The following is a 25,266-nucleotide window of genomic DNA, read 5'->3' on the forward strand; positions in this document are numbered from 1 at the left end:
AGTATAACCACAAGCCAAAAACTTACAAGTGAGTAACAAAAACTAAATACAATCCAAGATAACACAAAGGAAAATTACCATACCACAAAAGGAAGAAGAAAGGAACAAAGAAGAAATATGAAATCAACTGCAAATATAAGTTCAAATAGCAATAAACACTCATTTATCATTAATTACTCTAAATGATAATGGACTAAATGCTCCAGTCAAAAGACAGAGTGGCAGACTGGATAATAAAGCAAGAAACTTCAATAAACTGCATACAAGAGACACACTTTAGGGAGAAGGACACATATAGATTGAGAGTGAATGGACGGAAAAGGATATTCCATGCAAATGGAAACTCCAAAAAAGCAGGTGTAGCAGTTCTGATTTCAGACAAAATAGACTTTAAAACAAGGGCCATAAAGAAAGATAAATAAAGGCATTTTATAATGATTAAAGGAGCAATACAAGATGAGGATATTACAATCATTAATATATATGCATCCAACATGAGCACCTAAGTACATAAAACAACTACTAACAGAGATAAACGGGGATATTGATGGGAATACAATCATTGTCAGAAGTTTTAACACCACATTAACATCACTAGACAGATCTTCCACACAAAAAATAAATACGGCAACAGAGAAATTAAATGATACAATAGAAAAATTAGATTTAGTGGATATTTTCAGAGCATTACAACCCCCCAAAATAGGATATATATTCTTTTCAAGTGTGCGTGGAACATTTTCTAGGATTCATCATGTACTTGGTCACAAAAGAAGCCTCAAAAAGTTTAAGAAGATAGAAATTATCTCAAGCATCCTTACTGACCACAATGCCATTGAAACTAGAAATCAAATTCAGAAAAACAAAGCATGAAAAAAGGAAAGCATAGAGATTATACAACATGCTATTAAAAAAAATGGGTCAATGATGAAATCAAAGATGAAAGTAAGGAATACCTTGAGACAAATGAAAATGAAAAAATCCACAAAAAACTTATGGGACAAAGCAAAAGCAGTGCTAAGAGGAAAGTTTAGAGTGATACAGGCCTTCCTCAAAAAAGAAGAACAATATCAAAAAAAACAATCTAACCCACCAGTTAAAAGAACTAGAAACTGAAGAGTAAAAACACCCAAAAGTCAGCAGAAGGAAGCAAATAATTAAGATCTGGGAGGAAATAAATAAAATAGAGATTAAAAGAAATAGAGAAAATAATCAATCAAACCAAAAGCAATTTTTTGAAAGAGTAAATAAAATCGAGAACCTCTGGCCAAACTCACAAAGAAGAAAAAAGAGAGAGCACAAATTTGCAAAATAAGAAAGGAAAATGGAGAAATTACAACAAATAACATAGAAATATAGAATATCATATGAGAATATCATGAAAAACTACATAAAAAAAGGGATAACCTAGAGGAGATGGACAAGTTTCTGGAAACACACAGTCCACTAAAACTGAATCAAGAAGAAACTGACCACTTGAACAAACCGATCACTAGGAATGAAATCGAATTAACAATAAAAAAAAATCCCTACAAATAAAATCCAGAACTGGACAGCTTCACCAGGGAATTGTACCACACATAAAAAGAAGTACTCATACCAGTCCTTCTCAAACTCTTCCAGAAGATTGAAAAGAAGGAATATTCCCAAACTCATTCTATGAAGCCACAAACACCCTGATACCAAAACCAGGCAAAGACACCACCAAAAAAGAGAATTACAGACCAATATCACTGATGAACACAGATGCAAAAGAGTCCTTACCAAAATACTAGCAAATAGAATTCTACAGCACATAAAAAAGATTATACAACATGCTCAAATTGGGTTCATCTCAGGGACACAAAGGTGGTTCAACATATGCAAATCAATCAATGTAATACTTCACATCAACAAGAGAAAGTACTAAAACCACATGATCATCTCAATAGATGCATAAAAGCTTTTGATAAAATTCAACACCCATTTATGATAAAAATTCTCACCAAAGTGGGTATTGAGGGAACATAACTCAACATCATGAAAGCTATATAAGACAAACCTACAGCCAGCATAGCACTAAACGGTGAAAACCTCAAAAGCTTCTCACTAAATTCTGGGACAAGACAAGGATGCCACTATCACCACTCCTATTCAACATAGTCTTGGAAGTCCTGACCATAGCAATCAGGCAAGTAAGAGAAGTAAAAGGGGTCTAAATTGGAAAAGAAGAGGTAAAAGTGTCACTACATGCAGATGACACGACACTATATATAGAAAACCCTAAAAGGTCCACACCAAAACTACTAGAGCTGATCGAAGTATTTAGCAAGGTAGCAGGTTACAAGATTAATGTTCAAAAATCAGTTGCATTTCTTTACACTAATGATGAATCAACAGAAAAAGGAAGTAAAGAAATAAAACACTTTAGAATAGCACCCAAAGTAATAAAATTTCTAGGAATAAATCTAACCACAGAGGTGAGAGAATTATACACAGAAAACTATAAACCATTGGTGAAGGTAATTGAAGAAGACTTTAAAAAATGGAAAGGTATCCCATGCTCTTGGATTGCAAGAATCAATATTGTTAAAATGGTCACACTGCCCAGGGCAATATACAGATTTAATGCAATCCCTGTAAAATTACCCAAGACATATTTCATAGAACTAGAACAAATCACAATAAAATTTATATGGAACCATCAAAGACATAGAAATTCCAGGGTATTACTGAAGAAAAAAAAGAAAGAGCCTGGAGGAATAACGCTCCCAGACTTCAGACAATACTATAGAGTTACAGTCATCAAGACAGCATGCTATTGGTACAAAAACATACATATAGACCAATGGAACAGAATAGAGAGCCCAGAAATGAACCCACAAACTTTTGGTCAACTAATCTTCGACAAAGGAGGCAAGAATATACAATGGAATAAAGACAGTCTCTTCAGCAAGATAAACATAAGACAAGATACAATAAACCTCCTAGAAGAAAATACAGGCAAAATATCTGACATACATCTCAGAAATGTTCCCTTAGGGCAGTCTACCCAAGCAATAGAAATAAAAGCAAGAATAAACAAATGGGACCTAAAGAAACTTACAAGCTTCTGCACAGCAAAGGACACCATAAGTAAAAAAAAAAGACAACCTACAGAATGGGAGAATATTTTTGCAAATGAAACTGACAAACTTGATCTCCAGAATATATAAGCAGCTCAAATGACTTAATAAGAAACAACCAAATAACCTAAACCAAAAATGGGCAGAAGACCTAAACAAGCAATTCTCCAAGGAAGACATACAAATGATCAATGGGCACATGAAAAAATGCTCAGTGTCACTAATTATCAGAGAAATGCAAATCAAAACTACAATGAGGTATCACCTCAAACCAGTCATAATGGCCATCATTCAAAAATCCACAAATCACAAATGCTAGAGAGGCTGTGGAGAAAGGGGAACCTCCTACACTTCTGGTGGGAATGCAGTTTGGTGCAGCCACTGTGGAAACAGTATTGAGTTCCCTCAAATGTCTAGGAATAGACTTGCCATATGACCCAGGAATCCTGCTCCTGGGCATGTATCCTGAAGGAACCCTACTTCAGGATGACACCTGCATCCCAATATTCATAGCAGCACTATTTACAGTAGCCAAGACATGGATACAGCCTAAATGTCCATCAGCGGATGACTGGCTAAAGAAGTGGTATATTTATACAATGGAATACTACTCGGCCATAAAAACTGACAATATAGGGCCATTTGCAGCAACATGGATGCTCCTGGAGAATGTCATTCTAAGTTAAGTAAGCACGGTAACAAGGAATAAAGACAAGTTACCCACATGTACAGCTATTTTGATTAAAATATCCACACAGAAAGCAAGTCACCCCCACGACTGCTGCCAGGAGGAGCATCTGAGTGTAATAGCCCAGCCAAGCAAAGTAGATTCCGAACTTCTCTCCTTAGAATTTCCTGCAGAAAGACAGAAGGAAGTTTCAGAAGACACAAATAATCACTCTGTAGCTTCATCCTCATGTTAATTTATTTTTTCTTTTTTGGGGGGCATAATTAGGTTTATTTATTTGTTTTTAAATGGAGGCATTGGGGATTGAACCCAGGACCTCATGCATGCTAGACATGCACTCTACCACTGAGCTATACGTCCCTCCATCATATTAATTTCTGATTCTAAATCAAGGGGGCCTTAAGTTTAAACCTCCGACTCAATTCACTCTTAAAACATATGCGTTTTCATAGCAGCCCCCAAATTCTACCGTGAAATAAGAAGTGTTTTATGTATCATAGAAATACAGATCACTGGCTCACCTGCTGAAGAGAGATAAATGAGAACAGAGCAAAGGAGGGGACGAGGCTGACTCCAGAGCAGATGCAGGGGATCATCACCACTCACTGGACAGTCTGGCACATTCAACAAATCCCCCCCAAAATCATTCTTAACAGGCTTGACACAAGTGGACATCAACAACTGGCTCAGTCATCTGCTCCTGCCTTATCTCGGGAAAGTCCCTGGAGCAAATGCATCGTAAACCACAGATAATAAGGAAATGGCTGATAATGATAACAACTGGGAGTGCAATGTCTGTCTGACAAAATATTTATAAAACTCATTGTGGGAATGGGAGAGGGCAGGAGGGATGTGACTGAGGAAGGCACTGCCCTGTATTCTTTGTATCTAGCACGTCTTTTGTTCCTAGGTTTTAAAACCTCTTCTCAGTTAATCTGGAGTAGATGGAACAGGCCAGGGAGGCAAGATTAGAAGAAAGGAGGCAGGGCATGAAGTGGTGCCAGGCTGATCCTAAAAGGGAGACCGACACAGACAGGCAGACACAGAGAGTTTAGGGATGAGGTGGAACAATGAGACGGCGGCTCAGGTGTTTCTTGCTTTTGCTGATAATTCCCTCAACTGGCTCACTGCTGACTCGGCAGTGCTGGGTAAAACCTGTGGATTTCCTCAGCTCTGAGTTCTCTCTGAGGCTTCCGGCTCAGTCTGGAGCTGAGATGAGTTCCGTGGGCTTAGCCTAAGGGGGACTCAGCTCTGAGAATAGCCTGGAATCCTGGAAAACTTCACGCAGGAATCCCTTGGGCTGGACCAGCACTCACAGGGCTGCTGTGAGACCAGCTCCATCATCAGAGACATGGGCGTGGACCATTCCATGGGGAAAAGGGCTGAGCCCGATGCCAAATCAGATAGGAGCGACAAAGTGTGTTCATTCTCATGTGACTGGGCTTTGTGGCCTGGATCACGGGTGGCAGGCTCAGGATGGTGTCTGGCAGAGAAAACCCTGGCAATGGGTTTGAGATGTCTTGGACTCTTTCTTGTTAAGCTTTTTGTAATACATTCTTATCAACTATCCATCCTGAAAATGCCAAATTCAAAACTGAAAGAATGTTAGAATTTGCCTGCTCTAACTGCCCAATGGTAAACACACCCTGCTACAGTTACAGAGCTGGTCAGGCAGCCTCTGCCTGGATATTTACAGTGACGGGGAGTTCATTACTTCCAAAGGTTACAAGTCGGCAGGAAGGTCAGACAGAATTTTTGAACCTTAAACAGTTGTCTGCCTCCTAGTCCTTGCTGAAAGGCAAAGAATAATGAGGATCCCTTCAAATGTAGTTTTGCTGATTGTTATCTCTCTCTGTCAAAAGCACCCCAATTCTTAACATAAATTTTTCAAAATTCAGCTTTGATTTCTTTTTAGCAAAGTAATGCCATACATTTAATAAAGAGTCAAACAGTTCTCGAACACCGATTGTAAAAAGGAGCAGTTCCCAACAACTGCCCCATTTCCTGGCCAGAAAAAACCACGTTCAGCTCCTACTGCTGACTCTTGGAATACTTACTCCCTTTCTCTGACTAATATCCTTGTAACACAGCCTACTGACTTTTTCAGCTTTATGTATCACCTATTTAACTTTCTATTTTGGAAAATGAGGATTCAGATCTCTTTCAAACCCCATCTCATCTACATACCCAAATCTTTTTTCTTCCAACCTTTTCATACAATTACATTATAATTTTCATCAGTTCAGTATCCTTGCTTTACATTATTATTACTCTGTACAGACTATTCAAAGCTGTAGCAATTTGTGCTAGTCTTACCTTTTCTTCCCTACTTTGTTTTCCTGGAGTTAATAATTGTCTTGGTGGTTCATAGCTTAGATTTCTGTGCACTTAACAATTCAACCTCAGACCTTCTCTTAATGAACAACTTTCACAATACTTTCCAATACATTGTCTACAAATTTCATCTCCTTGAATAAATCTCTTCAGATCTCCTTCCACATGGATTAACGACATGCTAGTCTTGTCACAGAGCTCAAGGGGCCACTAGTGGGAAGTAACAAGGGAATACATGGACCAGGAGCAGGGAAAAGATCAACATAATTGCCTTAGCAATGCATACTTAAAATAGTGGGAAAATTGTTTTCTTTACAAACACAAACACACACACAAACCCCAAAAGCCCATAAAGAATGATTAAAGAGCGGTCAAACCCATTGCCCTGCCTTCAAATTCTGTATAACATAAAACAAAAATAACAGAAGGAAGATATCATATAAATATGAATCTCAAGGGGGATTGGGTACACTCAGTGGCAGAGTGTGTGCTCAGCATGCATAAGGTCCTAGATTCAATCTTCAGTACCTCCATTAGAAAAAAAAATTAAAAAGAAAAAAAATTATCAATTTTAAATATTTACATATTAACAAATATCCTCCTTTAAAACTGTGTTCTAAAGGATAACCCGGGTTAAGGAGAAAGTGCCTCTTCGTGACTGATCCTGCTGATAATTGAGGGAGGAAATTAGAGTATGACCACATGAAATAAAATTCCTTATGAAATAATGATCCTGGGTGACAATCATTTTTGGCTGCTGTCATCACAAAAAAGAGAGTCAACTGTAATATTATGTACCTTATGACAGGAGTACAAAACTTCACATAACAAATATTTTTGCATAAAGCTGAACCTCAATCAGACCAAGCTTTTAGGGGAGGATTAAATCACTTAGCTAAAGCCAATACATAGGATGGAGAAACAAGTCTAACACCATAGGGGAGAATGAAATCAGCCAAACAGGAAACAGAGAAACCCCTCAGCAATTTCAAGGAAAATGAGAAACAGGAAAATTATAGATTAGAACGCACTTGAGAGATATGCTAGCTGCAATGCCTGAATCTTGTCTGGATCTTGATTTCAACCCCAAAACTACTTAAAAGTGTATTCTTGTGACAAGCAGGGAATTATTTTGTAACCCTAAAAAAAAGGAATATTCCAATTTTATTTGAAAGAGACCTTGTCATTTCACTAATGAAAGGTTAAGCTATGTAGGATTGTCTTCAAAATGACCCCGTAGTGGGGAAAGGGAGGAGATGGAGATGAAAGATGCAACAACAGTGACTCTGAGTTTATAATTCTGGAGCTGGGTGACTGATACAGGCAGGCTGGCTGTACTGTTCTCTCTATTTCTGTACATGTTTGAATCTTTCCATAAAATGTGAAACAACAAATAGACTTCAGTGTTTTTAAACCCTCACTATGAAGGTTAAGAGGTTTGCCCAAGTAGGTGGGCAACTGCATGGGGCACTGAGAAAAGAAAGAACAGACACCTGGCTCCAGACCGACCTGGGGCTACCTTGACCCTCCTCTTCTCCTAACCATCCACAGCCAGCCCATAACTGAATCCTGTCAGCCCCACTCCCCAAACGCATTCCTCATTGGCTCCCACCATCTCTCATCTGGCCCAATCCAAGAGCCTCCTACCTGGCATCCCTGCTTCCTGGGTCCCTGCCATACATTCTCCACATTATCTTTGCAAAATGTGAGTGAGAGAAAATTACTTTAGTGCTTAAGCTATCATGACTGCTTCTCAGTGCGCTTAGAGTCTACACTCCTTTCCGCGCTCCTGATGCCCTTCTAAACCTCGCGTCTCATCACTCTCACCAGCGCTGGCTCCAGTATCTCCTCAAACCTGCTGAGCACATTTGTGCCTCAGGGCCAATGGACAAGCTGCCTCTATTCCATGGGTGACTTTTCCCAGATCTTCAAATTCCAGCCGCCTTATCGCCATCTCAGCTCACATGTAACCTACTCAAAGATAGCTTTCTTAACTCACTTCCCCCCAAGTCTCCCATCTCAACACTGTGTTATTTCTTCATTTCAATCTGACATTGTTTCCTTATTTGCCCGATTATTTTTGTTTTCTCGGTTGTCCTTGGCCTCCATCCCCCCAGCAGCCTTGCCCAAACAGCATAAGCTCCCGGGGAGCAGCCGGCACTGGTGCTCTGAGAAGACACATGCTGAGAGCGACATTACAATCACGTGGTGTAGTGAAACGGTGTCGAACAGCAGATACAGAAAAGCAGTGAGAATTTCTCTCTTATTTTATAATTTAAATGAAATATAACATTTACTCCTATTTAATGAAGAATTTGGTAGGTCTTTTTTCCCAGTTCCTAGGCAGCAACCGCTAAAGCCTCGAAATTTCCCAAGATAGGAGTGTCTTTGCTATTCATGGTGGAACCTTGGATGGCTTGTGTTCATGAGATGACTCAGGATGGGGAGTGGCCAGCCAGAGACACCAACCATGTGATTAGAAGAGTGGGGCTTTAAGCTTTGTGACAAGTGAGTGGCCACCAGGAGAGGAAGGGGCTCAAAGTTTAGGACTAAGGAAAGGTTTGACTTACAGTTAGGGTTTGGGTTAGCCATGTAGGTAATGACCCAATAAATCATGGCTTTGAAATAAAGCCTGCAGTAAAAACTTGGGGCAACGAAGCTCAGAGCTCCTGTGAGCTTCCTGGTTGTTAACACTCTTGGAGGACTGTCACACTCACATGCCATGAGGACAACCCTGAGCCCTTCCCACTGGAGTGCTCTCCACAACAGCTCACCTGATGAGACCTAAGGGCTGCTGCTTGTCTGTGCTTCGAGGAGGAGCCCATTCCCTGTACAGAAGGCCCTGATCGCTGGGGCAGCTGACGTCCTCTGACGGAGGCTGAAGTGGCACTGGGAATCAGAAGCAAACAGGTGAGTGTCACTGTCACAAAATGCTCACATGTTCTGTTGATAAAATTTGGTTCTAACACTTCGTGGTCATTTGTAAATAAGGGGCCCTCACTTGCCAGGAGGGATGGCGGTACCATATAATTTTTCATAATTCTCACCCAGGATTAATATTAACCCCTTGAGGGTCATTTGCAAACGTGATTGGAAAGGAACGCTTGGATGTCACAGTCCTGGGACCACCGTGGGTACCTGGTGAGAGTCTTGCAGATGCTTAATGTACTACAACCGGGCTAGTCTTCCACAGCAAAAATCTAGGCCACCCAAGTGCCCAAACTGCTGCAGTGGAGGGACACCTGATGGTCCAGCCCCCTCTTTGGGCACCCAGAGGAACCTGGACTCTGGCAGGTTAGGAGCAGGGTCAATTCTAAAACCCAGGCATTTTTGTCCCCACAATTCAGTAGTTATTCGGTGACAGCACATGGAATATAAACAACAAAGTAACTTGACATGATGTTATATATTTAGCTTACTCAAGAAACAAAGTTTAAATCCAGTCATTCTCCTTCCCACCTGACCTACTTTCCTTTCTCTTGTACTAGCACCAGATTATTACCCACCCAGCCTTAACATGGGTCCTGACTCCACTTACCTCCCTCCCAAACACCACATGAGATGATTCCTCAGCCTGGATGTGGGACCAGCAATTACAAGAAGCTTTAGTGGAAAAGAACTGGTTATGCACAGATGCCAACTAAACACTGTAGAATCCTGGTGTCCCGCATTAGTAATCATGACAGCTGTTTGCAAGTGTCCCCAAAGTTCATTTAAGACTCTCACTGCTAATTATGCTGGAACATAAATATGAAACATGTGGACTGCTGGGCTGGACTGCTAAGCTGGGTCTCTAATCCAGGAAGCTCAGTGTCTGCTCCCTGCACCCAGCTCCCTGTTCTGTTCATGCATGTGCATCAAGAAGCTGTTTAGTGTCCATTTTAATATCTTAAACAGTGCATTTCAATATTATCTTCATCCATATATACGTGTACCACACAGTAGTAATGATCAATCTTAGTATTTGCTTTCTTTGGTCTTAGAGAGTCAGATAAACAGATAGCAAAGATAACAAAGTCATAGAGGGCTATAATATAGTATTTCCTTTATTTCAATGACAGGATTTATTTAAAGAGCTTAGATATAACATCCTTGCATTTATGGCATCATTAAGCGTCTGAAGCTGTTACATTATAAAAACTTCATTTCTAGCGAGATGTTATCAGTTAGAGAAGCGCTCCTAAATTTGAGGGGTTGCTGTCATCTCAGACGGAGTCCCTAAAAAATGTCAGCAATCTGCAGTATTGCCATCATGACAAGAACCCAGACAGATGAAATTTGGAAAGCCTTGTGGCTTTCTAGTGCACAGACAGAAAATGGTATTTCAGAGGGAAAAGCCTGAATTACAGAAAGTGATAAATGAAATGGTCTAACATGCATTTCCCTTTCAAAGAACTAATACGTCTTTGGTCGATAATAACATCTGTCAGAAATTATGAAAAGAGCTGACAGATGCATAGTACTTAATATAAGCCAGGGCTGTTGTATCACTGACACAGATTCATTAATCCCCATAGCATCTCTACGAGGTTGGTACTACAATTATCCCCATTTTATTGGTGAGGAACTTGATAGACACAGAGGGTAAATGACATTTACAAGGTCGACAGCGGGAAACCAACACAGGTGTTCCAGCTTGAGTCTACGCTCTTGGCCACTTCTCTTTTTTTTTTTTTGGTGGTGGGGAGATAATAAGGTAATTCTGGTGGGGGGTGGGGAGGTAATTAGGGTTATATGTCTATTTTAGAGGACGTGATGGGGGCTGAACCCAGGACCTTATGCTTGCTAAGCATGCGCCCCATCACTTGAGCTGTGCCCTCCCCTCTAGAGTCTATGCTCTTAGGTTCTAATCCTCACTGTCCCACATGGTAACTGTGGGGGAAGTACAGTTCATTCATTCGCTCGTTAAACTCAGCCTTCCCGGTGCCTGAGATTCAGCAGTGAACAAGACAACATGCTTCCTGCCTTAAATGAGCTTGTCGCCTCCTGATATATTATCTTCATTTTACCCAGGAAGAAACAAGGTCAAGAAGATTAGCCTTTTCCTCTTAACACCGGAGGATACATGAGGTGCTTTATTTCAATTCTGCCATTTGACTTACACCATGGGGAGGGAAAGCTGCCTTGCAAATCCTGGAGCTCACAAACCTGTTAATCCTGAATTTTTTTTAACACTGTCTCTTACTTGATACTTGATCTGAGAAAGGATGAAGCAAACCTAAAAATGTTCTAAGAGAGCTTGTGGTTTATACAAGGTAACTAACCAGCCACTGTTTACTATCCTAACAGGAATCTGTAGGCATATTTCTTTTCTTTCTCTTTTTTCCTTTTTATGGGCAGCTTTTAAAAACCAAATCAAACCAACCAAACCAAATCACTGATAATTCAACAGCAGGTTCTAAATCACCCCCAAGACAGCAGCTAAACTCGGTTTAGACTTACAATGCGGTTTCTGGTGGTTGGATTGGAGAATGTATCTCTATGCTGAATATAAAAGTCATTGACGGAGCTCTTCTCAAATAGGGCAAAGAAAAGCTCTTGTTCCGGTTGTTGATACTTTCATCCATTTGGAGGACTTTCATAAAACATCTGAAGTTATCAAAGGCTGAGGACCGGGTTTTCAGATCATTGGGCTTCAGAGGCAATATTATGTGCAGTATCTCAGCTTATGTACAGAACACCTCCCACAGGGGATGTACTTTTGCAAATACAAGCTTGTCATCCAAAACCTATATTGGGAGAATGAAAACACAAACCGGGAAAGTATTTTCACATTTTTAGTACACAGATTTTTCTTACGTTGCTGGTAGTTAAAGCACTTGTGCAAACACACACATATGTCACACTGGTAAAAGTGAAGATATAATAAAAATAGATTTGCAATCCATCATACATTTTTGCCTTAAAGATAATTTCTTTGTTGAAATTACTGAAAAGTTATTTAAAATCCTTACAGTTCCTTCATAAAATAACCAATGTTTTAGATGAAGAAAAGCAAACTTGTTAATTTTTAGTCCAAATTAGTAACTAAAAATAGAAACACCAAAATATTCTTTGCAGTGGTATTGTAATGACAATTTTTTAAATTTCTGAAACCTAGAACTATTTACATATCTGTTCAATATAGTGTTAAACAGCAATTAAAAGGGATTTAAAAGATTTATATTTATTGATATGGAATATATAATAAAAGGAGAAAGAAAAAAATGTGAAATAATAATTTTCCTTTTTGGATGGGAAAAATATCTACATTTGAACAAAAAAAAGTTTAGAAGGATTTTATGATTCTTTATGTATAATTAAGGTACAGATGATTTTTAATTCCACTGTTCTTTCATTTTCAATTTTGGGGGGTAACTTTTTATAATAAAAAAATCTTTAAAAAGTTTCTTGCACAAATACATTAATAGATATATTTATGACTATATTCTCTGGCTATTAAAAAAGATCTCCTAACTGTAGATCTGAAACATACATTCCATAATGCAGATTCTGAGTGACTCGCCTCCCAGCCCACAGCGAAGGCACGGCTAGTGTGACATGTTTCAAATACCATTCCAAGGAACATGCAGGCTCCCAGCCAATGGCTGCAAGGGGACTGACACTGATCCGGTTGCTCCCAGCTGCAGACCATCACAGATGAGTTTAGATCCACAGGCTCATATTTTCTCTGTCAAAAGAAATCAGAAAATGTTAGGCTTTTACTTTCACCAGGGAAAAGAAGTTTTTTTTTATGCAAAAAAATAACAACAAACCAATTTGAACCTGATGAAAAGACATTTACTCAAAACAGCACAGTAGCAATGAAGGTGCTCTGGCAGACAGGGACTTGTTGGATTCCTGTGAGTGCTGGACTCCTCACATGGAATTCCCTTGGCACTCCAGAAGGCCTGTGGTTTTCCTCATGGGTTTGTGGCCATAAGTGGCGCACAAAAGTCTCTGGCTTTGCCACAATTTCAAAGCCTTTTTGGCTTATGAAAGGTTTTGTCCTCAAATGGAGTTTTCTTGAGTCCAGTCACTGATGTCATTTACCAGAGTTACAGTCCAGATCTGATATTCTAGACTCTTAAAATCTTGCAGACATTCAAATGGTTCAGGTTTGGATGTGTATTCACCTCTGCAGGCCTGGACCAAGTCTGATAAAGACACCCGGACAAGTTCAGCAAAATAAAAAGAAATTTTCCTCTCTGCAAGACTGAAATGTCTGTGAAGCTATAAAAACATCTGCACCTACAAAAATAGGGAACCAACTCATCAATAACATATCTATCCATAATGCATGGACATTCAAAATAAATACTGTATTTACTCCTATTAAATTCTATCTGGTTTTTGCCAAACTGTGTCCTAAACTGAAAGGAAAGTATGTAAATGTAGAGAATTTTTTACCTTTTAAAAGAAAAAGGAACCCTCCTACTCGGTTGGTGGGAATGTAAATTGGTGCAGCCTCTATGGAGGACAGAAAAGAGGTTCCATAAAAAAAATGAAAATAGACTTCCGTGTGATCCAGCAATCCCATTCATGGGTATATGTTTGGAGAAAAATTTAATTCAAAAAGACACATGCACCCCAATGTTCACAGCAGCACTATTTAAAATAGCCAAGACACTGAAACAACCCAAATGTTCACTGACAGATGACTGGATAAAGAAGTTGTGGTATATTATATATATATATATATATATATGTATATATACATGTATACATATATATACACACACATATATACCATGAACACACACACAAATGGAATACTGTTCAGCCATTAAAAAATAAAATAATGCCATATTCAATAACATGGATGGACCTACAGGGTATTATGCTAAGTGAAATAAGTCAGAGAAAGATAAACAAATATTCTATATATTAACTTATATGTATATCTAAAAAATAAAACAAATTAATGACTATAATAAAACAGAAATAGTCTCACAGGTACACAGAACAGACTGGTGGTTACCAATGGGGAGAAGGAGAAGAGGGGAGGCAGGAAGGCGTTAGGGGATTGAGAGGTAAAAAGTACTACGTATAAAATGGATAGGTTACAGGGCTGTATCATACAGCACAGGGAAATATAGCCATTATTTTATGGTGACTTTACATGGAATATAATCTATGAAAATGTTGAGCCTCTATTTTGTACACCTGAAACTAATATGATGTAAATCAACTACTCAATTACAAAATTTTTAATCAAAGTTTCCTTTTCATATTATTTGCAATAAGTTAGAAACCAGCACTGTCAATAGAAACATAGTGCAAGTCACAATTTTCCAGTAATTCCATTTAGAAAATAAAAAGGAACAAGTGAAATTAATTCCAGTAATAATTACATTTATCCCAAAATATCCAATACACTATCATTTCAAAAGTGTGATTGACACTTTTAAAACTTATTAAGAATATTTTACATTATTTTTGTTGTACGAAGTCTTGAAAATCTATTATATATTTTCCACTTATAGAACATCTTAATTCACAATAGCCACATGTGGCTCGTGGCTACCATACTAGACAGACCAGATTACACAATTCACACTTCTGATAAATTAACTGCTCTTTCGTATTTAAAAAACTTGCAGAAAAGGGTTTAGATATGCCCTCTATCAAACAAAGCAACCTTGACGGGTGGGTATTATCTTCATTATAAAGTGAAAAATAAAGGTAAGAGAGCCATGCTTACATGTATGTTAATGTAACAATACCTTCTTAATTCATTCAGGACTTTACAATCTTTCTTCATATGCCAAGGATTCACTGTCACTGCGCAATGTTTTTCACTATTACCATCTTCGTGATTGAGAGGCGTCTGATGACCCTGCTTTGTGCATCTTTACATAAAGTAACAAAACAGAGAAAAAGACCTTATTTAAGATAATTTAGGGGGGAGGGTATAGCTCAAGTGGATGATCATGTTCTTAGCATGCACAAGGGCCTGGGTTCAATCCCCAGTACTTCTTCTAAAAATAAAATAAATAAATAAAAACCTAATTACCACCCCCCAGCAAAAAATTAATTTATTACTTTAATTAAAAGTTAAAAAAAGATAATTTAGTGCAGGCTTATCAGGCTACAAGAGCTACAATGAATGCCCCCACCCATTAATTTAGAAGAAGTCTCACAGTATTTCTCAACATAAAGGCTAAAATATAATTGAGAACACTTCCTGATGGTCAGCATCATTTTAAGAAAAATGTAGATAATTACGTCCCTGGTGTCAAATTTCTGTAAGAGTTGGGCATGGAACATTTAGTAAAAGTGATTTTGCAGCTATCTTTGAAAGAAATGCTGAGAAATGATCTTTTCTGTTGGAAATTAGCCTGCTTTTAAATTCTTCAGTAGGCATACGTGTTTACAAACCAGGCAGGAACTGGATTATATTTTACATATACTTTAGAAACTGATTTGAATTTTGCCCTCTACCTGCAAGGCTAGTTCTTAGATAATAACATAAGCAGGCCACTATACTAAATTTTGTTTCCCTGTTTGCTTAATCCTCACAACAACTCTGTAAGCTGCTATTATTACCCCCATATAACAGATAAAGAGCTTGAGGCAGAAAATAATTTGGGTAACTTGGTAAATGGTGGAGCTGAGTAAGACTGCAGCCAGTCTGACACTCAAGTCCATTCTTCTCACCAATGTCGGATACTGCTACCTACATTCAGCAATGACAGCTAATTTCATATTTAAGTGTGTCATTTCAAAAAGTGCAAAGCTATATTAGTACTGCTGTGTAAATTATCCGTTTGAGATGTGATTGCCAAAAAAAAAAAAAAGAAATAAAATCAGGGTGCCACTGAGGGGAGGGCAAACTGCATATGGACGGACACAAGGGGACTTTATGAGGACAAAGTTGCACAAATCTAGAAATAGATAAAATGGCTGACTTGTACAATTATAATGTGTGAATTTTATGGCCTGTAAATTACACCTTAATACAGCTATTAAATTAAGAAACTGGGATACCAAATTAAGACTAAAACACATATATATATCACACAAAGAACAGCAGGCAAATATCATTATTTACTGCACCATTTTCCTTCATGCAGCTTCCTATCCTCACCCGTTCCTGAAAGGATGATTCATTTTTAAAATAGTCTTTAAATTTATTCAGCAAATAATTTTTGACTGCCTACTATGTACCCAGGACTAGTCTAGGCACTTGGAATAGATCAATAAACAAAACAAAATTCCTGTCCTCACGGAGCTTGGTTGGAGTCTAGCTGGGATGGGGGTGGAGATGACAATTCACACAACAGAGCAGCAGAGAAGGTGGCATGTTAGGAAAGAGGAACCATGGAAAAATCAAAAAAGGGCAAGGTAAAGAGAGTTGAGGGTATGGGATGTGGGTGATGTTGTATTAAATACCAGAGCAGGGCACACTGAGGACTGAGGTTAGAACTAAGACTTGGAGGTGAGAAGTCCCAGGTGGACGGAATAACCATCACCAAGGGCAGCGCGCACCTCGCATGTTCCAGAATGGGGGCACGGCTGGAGCTGCGGTGAAGGGTCAGTGCAGGTCCTGTATGGCCTTGGAGGACATTGTAAGGACTGTGGCTTTTACCCAGAGTGAAATGGGGAGGCACTGCAGAAGGACGACACAATCTCACTTAGGTTTTCGAGGCTCACTTGACTGCCGGGTGAGAATAGTCGAAACGGGTCAGAGATGAAAGGTGGGAAGCCTCTGAAAAGGGCTGTGCAGGAGGAGAGGACAGTGGCTCAGGGCAGGGAAGCAGCAGTGGAGGCAGGAGCCATGGTGAGAAGTGGCTGGGTTCTGGATATGGTTTAAAGGCAGTGTTAAACCAGATCTATTGACAGAATTCATGTGGTATGTCAGTGAAAGTCAGAATAACTCCAAGTTTTTTAACCCAAGCAGCTGGATGGATTAAGTTTCCACTAACTGAATGGGGGAGGTTGCAGGAAGAACCAGTTTGGGGGGGAGGAGAACAAAGAGCTCAGTTTTTACACATGTTGCTTTTAAGATATCAGAGCTTCAATTGAAGATGTCAAATCAGTAGAAGATTGTAAGAGTCCAGAGTTGGAGAGAAAAATTCTAGCAGGAGACAGAAATGTGGGAATCATGGGTCACACAGGTGGCACAGGAAGACATGAAACCGAGGTAGTCAAACATTAAGATAACCTGGCATTAACCATGGAAGTTGTCCTTGAGGGCCTGCCTACTAGGTGTGGATATCAGTCCTATTTCCTGACCACTCGAGTTTTAAAAAGCAACTTACAAGTGAATTCGTGCAAGACATTGCCTCCAGTGGGTGGGTCCAGAGCTGGAGTGGGAGAATTAGATGGTGCACGCTACTCCCTACGGAAGAATGTGTGTGTGTGTACACATGTGTGTGTGCGCAGGGGGATGAGATACACCTGGCTTTAAGAAAAAGAGCAAGTAAGTCTAGAAGCTGAAAGATGAAAGAATATCCAGATATGGTAGAGGGAACAGGGGAAACACTGTGTACTGTAAGACATATCCCCATAACGCCATTTCCCACCATCCTTTCATAAGGAACACAGTTGAAAAGGGGGGAATTATGTAGATACGTGTGATGTACACAAACTTTCTGACTATGTAACACTGAATATCTACATATGTAGCAAGTTAATGATATTTATATCTGCTTCAAATTTAAAAACAAGTTCACAACAGAGGGAAAATAAAATACTGAGGACTGGTAGAAGTATCATAGAAGGCCTTTCAATGCTCAGATTGGAAGCAAAAGCAGCTTCACCCCACAAAGAATGTCAATAGGAGTCAAGAATGTTTATATTTGCTTAAGAAATTGAGAGTTACAACTTCCTGCTGTAAAGAATTCACATAAGACAGATACCACACTATAAGCAACGTCTATACTGGAGCTTTCTTAAAGCTATTTTAGTTCCTGCTTGTTCTGATGTACTCCAGACACTCTGCAAAGAAAACCTTCTATTCAAAGGCTTAAAGGAATAAAAAAAGAAATAACACTGCATTCTTTTCAGTGTTCTCTGTACTGAAAGTCAATTGCAAATGCAGCACCCTGCCACAGGTCTACATTTTTAACAATAAAGACCTTTGCGCAATTTTTGAATTGCTATGTGACTTTGGGTCAGTCTCTCACTAAGAAGCAGAATGGAGTACCAGAAAATGACACATCAGGTCTAAAACTACAGATGTGGGAGATGAACCTACACCAGGAAACAGCTAAGTGGGAGGGTAAGGTTTACCTTTTAAGTTACCGTAAGTGCAGTTACACCTGCTCCCTGCTTCCCCTGTGAAGTGAAGAGCTAGTCTTTTCCAGAAAAGCTCTCATTCTGAGAACTGTCTTCTTTAAAATATTCGGAGATTCTCTTTTAAGTTTCTTTCACTTTTAAGCCTTTCCCCAACTCTACATCCTATAACAAGTGTAAAAATTATCCTATAGCCTATTGTTACAGAACATAATCTACAAAAGTTGAGGTTTCCCAGGGTTTGGATCCCAGAACTCTGCTACCAGATAATCCTAAAGCTTTCCTTCCATAACAGACTCTTCCGCCAATTCCCAGCTGCGGGCAAATTCGGCTTCTCAGACCAGGTAACTTTCTAACTCTGCCTACGAACACTCTGCTGCCAGTAAAGGAACTCTCAGACAGAAAGCACACAATGCCTCTAGTGAGGGTTGCCTCCTTCAATCAATCAAGATGCCATCACCAAGCAAATATTTAAACCTACTGCAAAACCTCTGAAGACATCTTACAAACAATATAGTTTGTATAGATGCATACTATTTGCTCTGGAATAGTGATTTCCAATGGAAGGAACAAAGGACCACATGACCCAAGCAATTTTTTAAAACTGCACATAACCATACCTTTTCACGTGAGGATTCAGGCAAACCCGTCTTACAGGCCTAGGTGTAACAGAATGACAGCACCTCTAGGAGTAGGGTGAAAAGCAGCGAGGTAGACTTCTAGTGAAAGGGGGTGATGTAATAGGCCCCATCGCCCACTTACCTACCACCACAGGACAATCATCTCAGATCGAGAACAAACACTTTGGGAAACAGAAGTTGTTTATATTTTTATGGTATTCTGGTGGAAATAATGCCCTGAGTCATGTGAAGTTGTGGCTGCAAAATTGAACAGGGGACTGGACATTTTCACATTCAGGACAAAAATAGCCCCTGGATAGCCACCATATCTGCTCTCCCCTTTGCCTGTTCACCCCAAAAGCTGCAGGACTCTCCTGCTTGCAATGACACCCACCACTTCTCACAAATTCTTGCCAAGTTCACATCAGCAGCTGGTGGTGTCAAAGTCACCATTTGTACTGCTATGAAGTCCCTCCATTACTTTATATCCCTTCTATTTTCTCTGTTGTCTTCCTAGCTACACTTGCATTCACAAGATGGTTACTGCACTAACATTGCCTCTGTAATCAGTCCAGGATATAGGAAGTAGAGATTCAACTGTAACCAGTCCCAGAATACTTGTCATGCCACTCTAGTGTCACAAAAAATACTCTGGCATCCCTCATCTCACTTAAAGAACCACTGCATTACTTAGAGGTTGTAAAATTAGGGGGCTTTCTCTACTGGGAAACACTGTGGCTTGTGGTAGAGTTGTGATTTCAGTTTTTGCAACTACTTACAGGCAAAAAGACATGGCCCGCAAATTTTCTTCAAGAGTTTGGTATTTAAACTTTCATTAGATACAGAGCTGGTGGACTAACCGTAATCGATGAACATATGGTCATATTATCAAATAATGTTCATGTCTACCTTACAGACATGTAAGGACTTGGATTACACCTGCAGCCTCTAGGCCTTTAGAATTGGATGTGAAGCATCCTGTGAGATAAAAAAACCTCCTATCCAGTCACAGAACACAATTACAGACAACATGACACTAATGTCACTGAATACATTAGTATAGTCCATGTATGGTTAAGTTACATCTCCAATTTCTCAGAGCTGGAAAGGAGATGTCTAGAAAAGCTGGAAAAGCCCAATTACCAAAACAGCTCAAAAGTTAAAGCAGACTCCTGCACCTCCCAGAGCAGAGGGCGGAGGGGGCATTGCCCACCACTCTGTCCTCCCCCAGGACGTGGCATGTGGGGAAGCAGGCAGGAATGGGTGGCTGGGACTCGGAGGTGGAGAGGTGATGAAAGCAAGAGTGGAACTGCTCTGGTCCTAGAACAACAGAGCTGTAAAAAGCTCGGCTTCAGTTCAACCAACTCCCTCTCCCACTTTCCCTCCTACCTACGTGACATACAGAGCACAGCCAGGCACTTTCTGCCCATGACGGTGACTACTAGCAGGAAAGGGACCAGGATAAAAGCATGTCCTATAAAAGATCAGTCTGATTTTAAGGCTATGTTATAAACAATGAACAGCACTGTCAGAGTGGGATACTTGTGAGGCGCTCAAGTAGGGAGGAGGAGGTTGAGGATTCATTTCCAGCACTTCCATGTCTTTTATCACTCCTATTTCTGACCTTTCTTTTGCCACTTTTTGTAGCACTGCCATCACTGGCAGGTAAAGGGGCAGCAATGTGACTTGGCCGTTTGGCTGATGGGGCTACATTTCCCAGCAGTGGAATGAAAAGGCACTGGAAGAGGATCAGCTGGAAGATGTGAACTGCGGTCCTGGCCTGTGCCAAACACTAACCAGGTGACCCTGGGTTAGGCTCTTAGTCTCTCTGGGCTTCCGGCTGTTTACTTATAAAATAAGGTTTTGTCATTGCACAATTATATCCAATATGAAATGTAACGTGAAAGTCAAACATAATGACATCTCACCTGCTTGCCTCAGGGAACTGTACAAGCACTGAACACTATGTGAATGTAAACACAGTCTTAAGAAAACTATTGAGGTAAAGCACTAAACTGAACATGGAGATAAAGTTTTTTGGATTTTCTTGGCTTTCTTTTTTAACTGCAACACTGAATTAATAGTTATTAGCTATAATCCACACCACCACCACTGCGAATAAATAAAGAAGGCAAGCACTGCCTGGATGCCTGTTATTGCCCGATGCTAAGCAGGGTGAGGGTTATAAAGGAGGCTGAACAAGTGAGTCTTCTCCAGTTACCAGCTAAGTGAGGAGACACATTGGAAATCACCCAGGAATGGTACCAAGTCAGTACTCAAATCCAAGATTACAGGCTACTGATCATAAACAGTACAGGAATACAAAGAGGAGCTAGAAGTATTTGGAATAAATAGGGAAGACTCTATGAAGGGGATGGGGCTCCAACTAGTTCTCAGGGCAATTCTAAGCTGTTTTAACTGAGGACTGGATAGGAAAAGGCTGGTGACTCCTGGTTTTTAAGAAGGCACAGGTTACCCTAGGAGGCTAAGTTACATAATGATTGGAACAAATAAGGTAAGTCCAAAATGATGAAGGGTCGAGACTCCCTGGCTGAGATCTGGTTGTGTTAAGTCTTTGACTTGACTGTAGATGTTGGAGCACCAAAACTCTAGGTTGACTGAAAGGGGGGAAGAGAATATCCAAGAATTCAGCAGAAGGAAAAATTCATGTATCAGGGATGAAAGCTCTTCATCAGAGTATCAGCAATCAGAATAGACACTTGAAACCAACAACATACAGTTCAAGAAGCTGACAAAATGTGGAGGGTGGTGAGAGAAAGATAAATCAAAGACCACTCCAAGCCTTTGTGTATTCAAGACCGGAAGAATGATTATCCCACTGAATAAGTGGAGACGCTGCAAGAAAAAAGATTATGAAATCAGCTTTAGACATGTTGAATCTGACGTATGAGCTAAGAGTAGGTTTTCTCTAAGAAGCTCAAAATTCAAAACTGAAGCACAGATGTTGAGTACAGACTTAAGATGCAGATGGACAAGACATGATAAATCTCCTAAAAGAAAACATAGGCAAAACATTATCTGACATAAATCTTAGCAACATTCTCCTAGGGTAATCTACCCAGGCAATGGAAATAAGAGAAAAAAATAAACAAAAGGGACGTAATTAAACTCATAAATTTCTTCACAGCAAAGACAACCATAAGTAAAACAAAAGGAAACAACAACCTATGAATGGGAGAAAATATTTGCAAATGATACGACTAACAGAGGCTTAATTTTCAGAATATATAAACAGCTCATACAACTTAATAACAAAAAAAACAAACAACTCAATCTTAAAATAGGCAGAAGACCTAAAGAAGCATTTCTCCAATGAAGACACAAATGGCCAATAGGCACATGAAAGAATGCTCGATATCACTAATAAACTGAGAAATTCAAATCAAAACTATAATGAAGTATCAGCTCCCATCAGTCAGAATGGCCATCGCTCAGAAGTTCATGAATGATAAATGCTAGAGAGGCTGTAGAGTGAAGGGTACCCTCTTACACTGCTGGTGGGAATCTAGTTTGGGAAACTAGCCTGGAAGGCGGGTGCTGTGCTGTCAGGGAAAGGCGGCAGATGCGATGGCGGGATTGGGGCTGCCCTGTGAGAGCGCGGGGGTTGCAACAATTTCCCGCTGCTGCTGCAGCCATCCCAGCACACTGATCGCACCGAGCCCATCTCCCAGGAGCAGACTGACCTGTAACCTGAGTCCCACTAACCTGGGTCTTTAGAGGCCGCCCCCAAGGTCAGGCCGCGGGTAAGATGGGAGCAAATCCAGGGGCTCTCATGGGGCAGTCCCCATTCCATCCGAGGCCCCGCGACGGCACCGCACCCACCTGCCAGGAGCAGGCCATCGTCTGAGGGCCAGTCGGAGATGCTCTGGAACCGTCCGGCGCCCTCCCAACTCCCGGGGCTGTACCTGCTCTCCTAAACCCGGGTAGAAGCGGCGGCAAAAACGCGGTGTTCAGGAACTACTAATACCGGGGTTACCACGAACCACAGCGGCGGCTGGGACCCGCCTCAGGGTCCTAACGGGACGCGCGGCCGGGACCTCACCTCCGCACCCCTCCCTGGGCGCATCCTCAGCTGCACAGCCCAGGCGTCACCCGCCGGGTCCCCAAGAAGCGCGCCCCCACCAGCGCCCTCTTAACTTTCCGGCAGCGGCAGCCGAGCCGCGGGCAAGCGGCGGCCCAGGCCCCAGGCCGTGTTCCTCTTCCAGGAGCTGGTCCAGGAGCAACCGGCTGCCGCCAGCTTCCACGCGTTCTGGGTGGGTTCCGGCGTCCGCGCGTCTGTCCGTCTGCGCGTGCGCGCCTCTCCTCCTCCCGCTCGCAGCGCAAACTGCTCGGGTGGGTCTCCTGCTTTACCGGCCCTGGCCGCTGGGGCTGGGAGGAGCCAGGTGGGGCCCCTCCTGCTTGTCCCGCCGGGTCTCCATCCCCAGAGCCTTCACCCAGCCACCGACTGGGTCCTGGCACAGAACTAGAACCACGACTGCCCTAGGCCAGGCCTCACCCACCCAGCCCCACTTCCCCTGATCAACTTCCCCTCCCTGTTACTACCCTCCCACCACTGGCCAGGCCCAGTCTCCCACCAGACCTTGAAGACAGGGCTCCTTCTCCTCACACCATTGTCCCTGCCCTGACACTCCATCCTGCTAGGTCCTAAGCTATGGCCCCTACACCCACAAGCTTACCCCTCATGCCTCAACACAGGACACCCAACAACCTGAAATTATCCCCCTCACCTCTCAGCCAGGTCATTTCCACTCTGATCGGGCCCCACACCTCTCAACCTGTACCCCCACACCATGGGATCCCCTTCAATCTGAGTGCACCCCTACTCTGAGCTCACTCACTCACCCCTCACCCTGTGGTTGGGGTGGGGAAATCCGTGCTCCAGTAATGATGACTACTGCCACCAGTGGGGGATCGAGCCTAGTGTGCACCTTCATAGTTAATGTCTGAGACTACAGGGTGAGGCAGGCTGGGCTGAAGGTGGTTCCAATTCCCGCCTTGGCACCCTGATCCCCGCAGCCTGTGCCTCAACTGACCCGATGGGTCAGGTTGATCCCAGGCTGCCAGCCACTGGCCTTGGGCTTTGGGTGGTTGATGGTACTGATGGTGATCTGGACCCCTAGGGTGGAGGCACTGGGCACGCGGACCTTTGGTGTGGGGGAGTTCAGAGTTTGCACTTGATCCCAGGGTTACACAGCAGATGGTGGGCTGTGTGCATGGGGCTGTGTGCATGGCATGGACTCAGCACAGGTGGGTTCAGGGACCTTGTTCATTCACACCAGGCCAGAGGGAAGAGGAAAGGGAGTTTTTAAAGTGTCAAAGTGAGGAATCCAAAGCTTTAGAGCAAAGTAGGAAGGTGCACTGGCCAGGCCACCATGGATCTCGCCGCGACGCTTGTCTCTTGCATCAGGGGAGACTGGCAGTTGACTGGCCAATGAGACATCCCCTGCTGTGGTATAGTTTACAGGCAATTGAAGGGATTTTGAAAGGTAATTTTAATCCAATAATTGTCAGTTTCTCTGCGGTAGATTAGGTCCAAAATCATGGTGAATCTGGCAGGGATCCTGCCTGAAATCCAGCCTGGGACAGTGGAGGACCCACCCAGGAATCATCCACTTAGCTCTCACCAAAAGTCACTGTAATAGAGAACAACAAATCTGACTCCATATTGGATCTGTTCCTTTTCTTTAACCCTCTGCAGTGTTTTCTAGGCTTAGACTTGCTAGCTCTGCACTTTTTGTAAAACAGTGTTGCCTTTAGCCTGAAATAAACAGGAGAGCCTATTCTCAAAAGTCTGAGCTTTAAGGATATTAACACTTTGCACTCCTATAAAGATAACAAGTTGCAGAATAGAAAAAGTTAGTTTTGTTGCAGGTTTTGCAGGAACACCATGATCTGACCCACGTGGACAGCTGCAAAGGATTCCAAGAACAAGGAATTTCTACACCAACAAGTTTGCAACAACCAACCACAGCCCCTCCACTTTTTAGCAGAATAGGAGCCTGAAGTTGACATGTGGAAGATGGTTCTCCAAGATATTAGTCCGCCATTATCTTGGTTTACAGCTGTTTACGTAGACCAGGTCATAGTGCCTCTGTAAATCCTCTAACAAAACAAAAGTAGTTTACTATTCTACAACCTGTTGTCTTTATATAAGTGCAAAAGTGTTAATATCCTTAAAAATCAGAGCCTTGAAAGTAGGCTCTCCTGTATATTTAAGGCTAAAGGCAACATTGTTTTACAAAAGGTGCAGAGCTAGTAAAACTAAGCCTAGAAAAGAGGG

At 41.4% G+C, this 25,266-nt stretch overlaps 1 long non-coding RNA gene across 1 annotated transcript in view; it reads right to left on the reverse strand.

Moving 5' to 3' along the window:
* Positions 1-11,792, reverse strand: part of LOC140699126 (uncharacterized) — a 28,580-nt gene extending 16,788 nt beyond the window's left edge. The window contains exons 1-3 of the long non-coding RNA XR_012077131.1: positions 11,569-11,792; positions 8,901-9,015; positions 3,829-3,959 (exon numbers count right to left, since the gene is read on the reverse strand). This is a non-coding gene — a long non-coding RNA (uncharacterized lncRNA). The remainder of the gene's footprint in view (positions 1-3,828; positions 3,960-8,900; positions 9,016-11,568) is intronic.
* Positions 11,793-25,266: the final 13,474 nt, after the last annotated feature.

Source organism: Vicugna pacos, chromosome 11, assembly GCF_048564905.1.
Source record: "Vicugna pacos chromosome 11, VicPac4, whole genome shotgun sequence".
NCBI lineage: Eukaryota > Metazoa > Chordata > Mammalia > Artiodactyla > Camelidae > Vicugna > Vicugna pacos.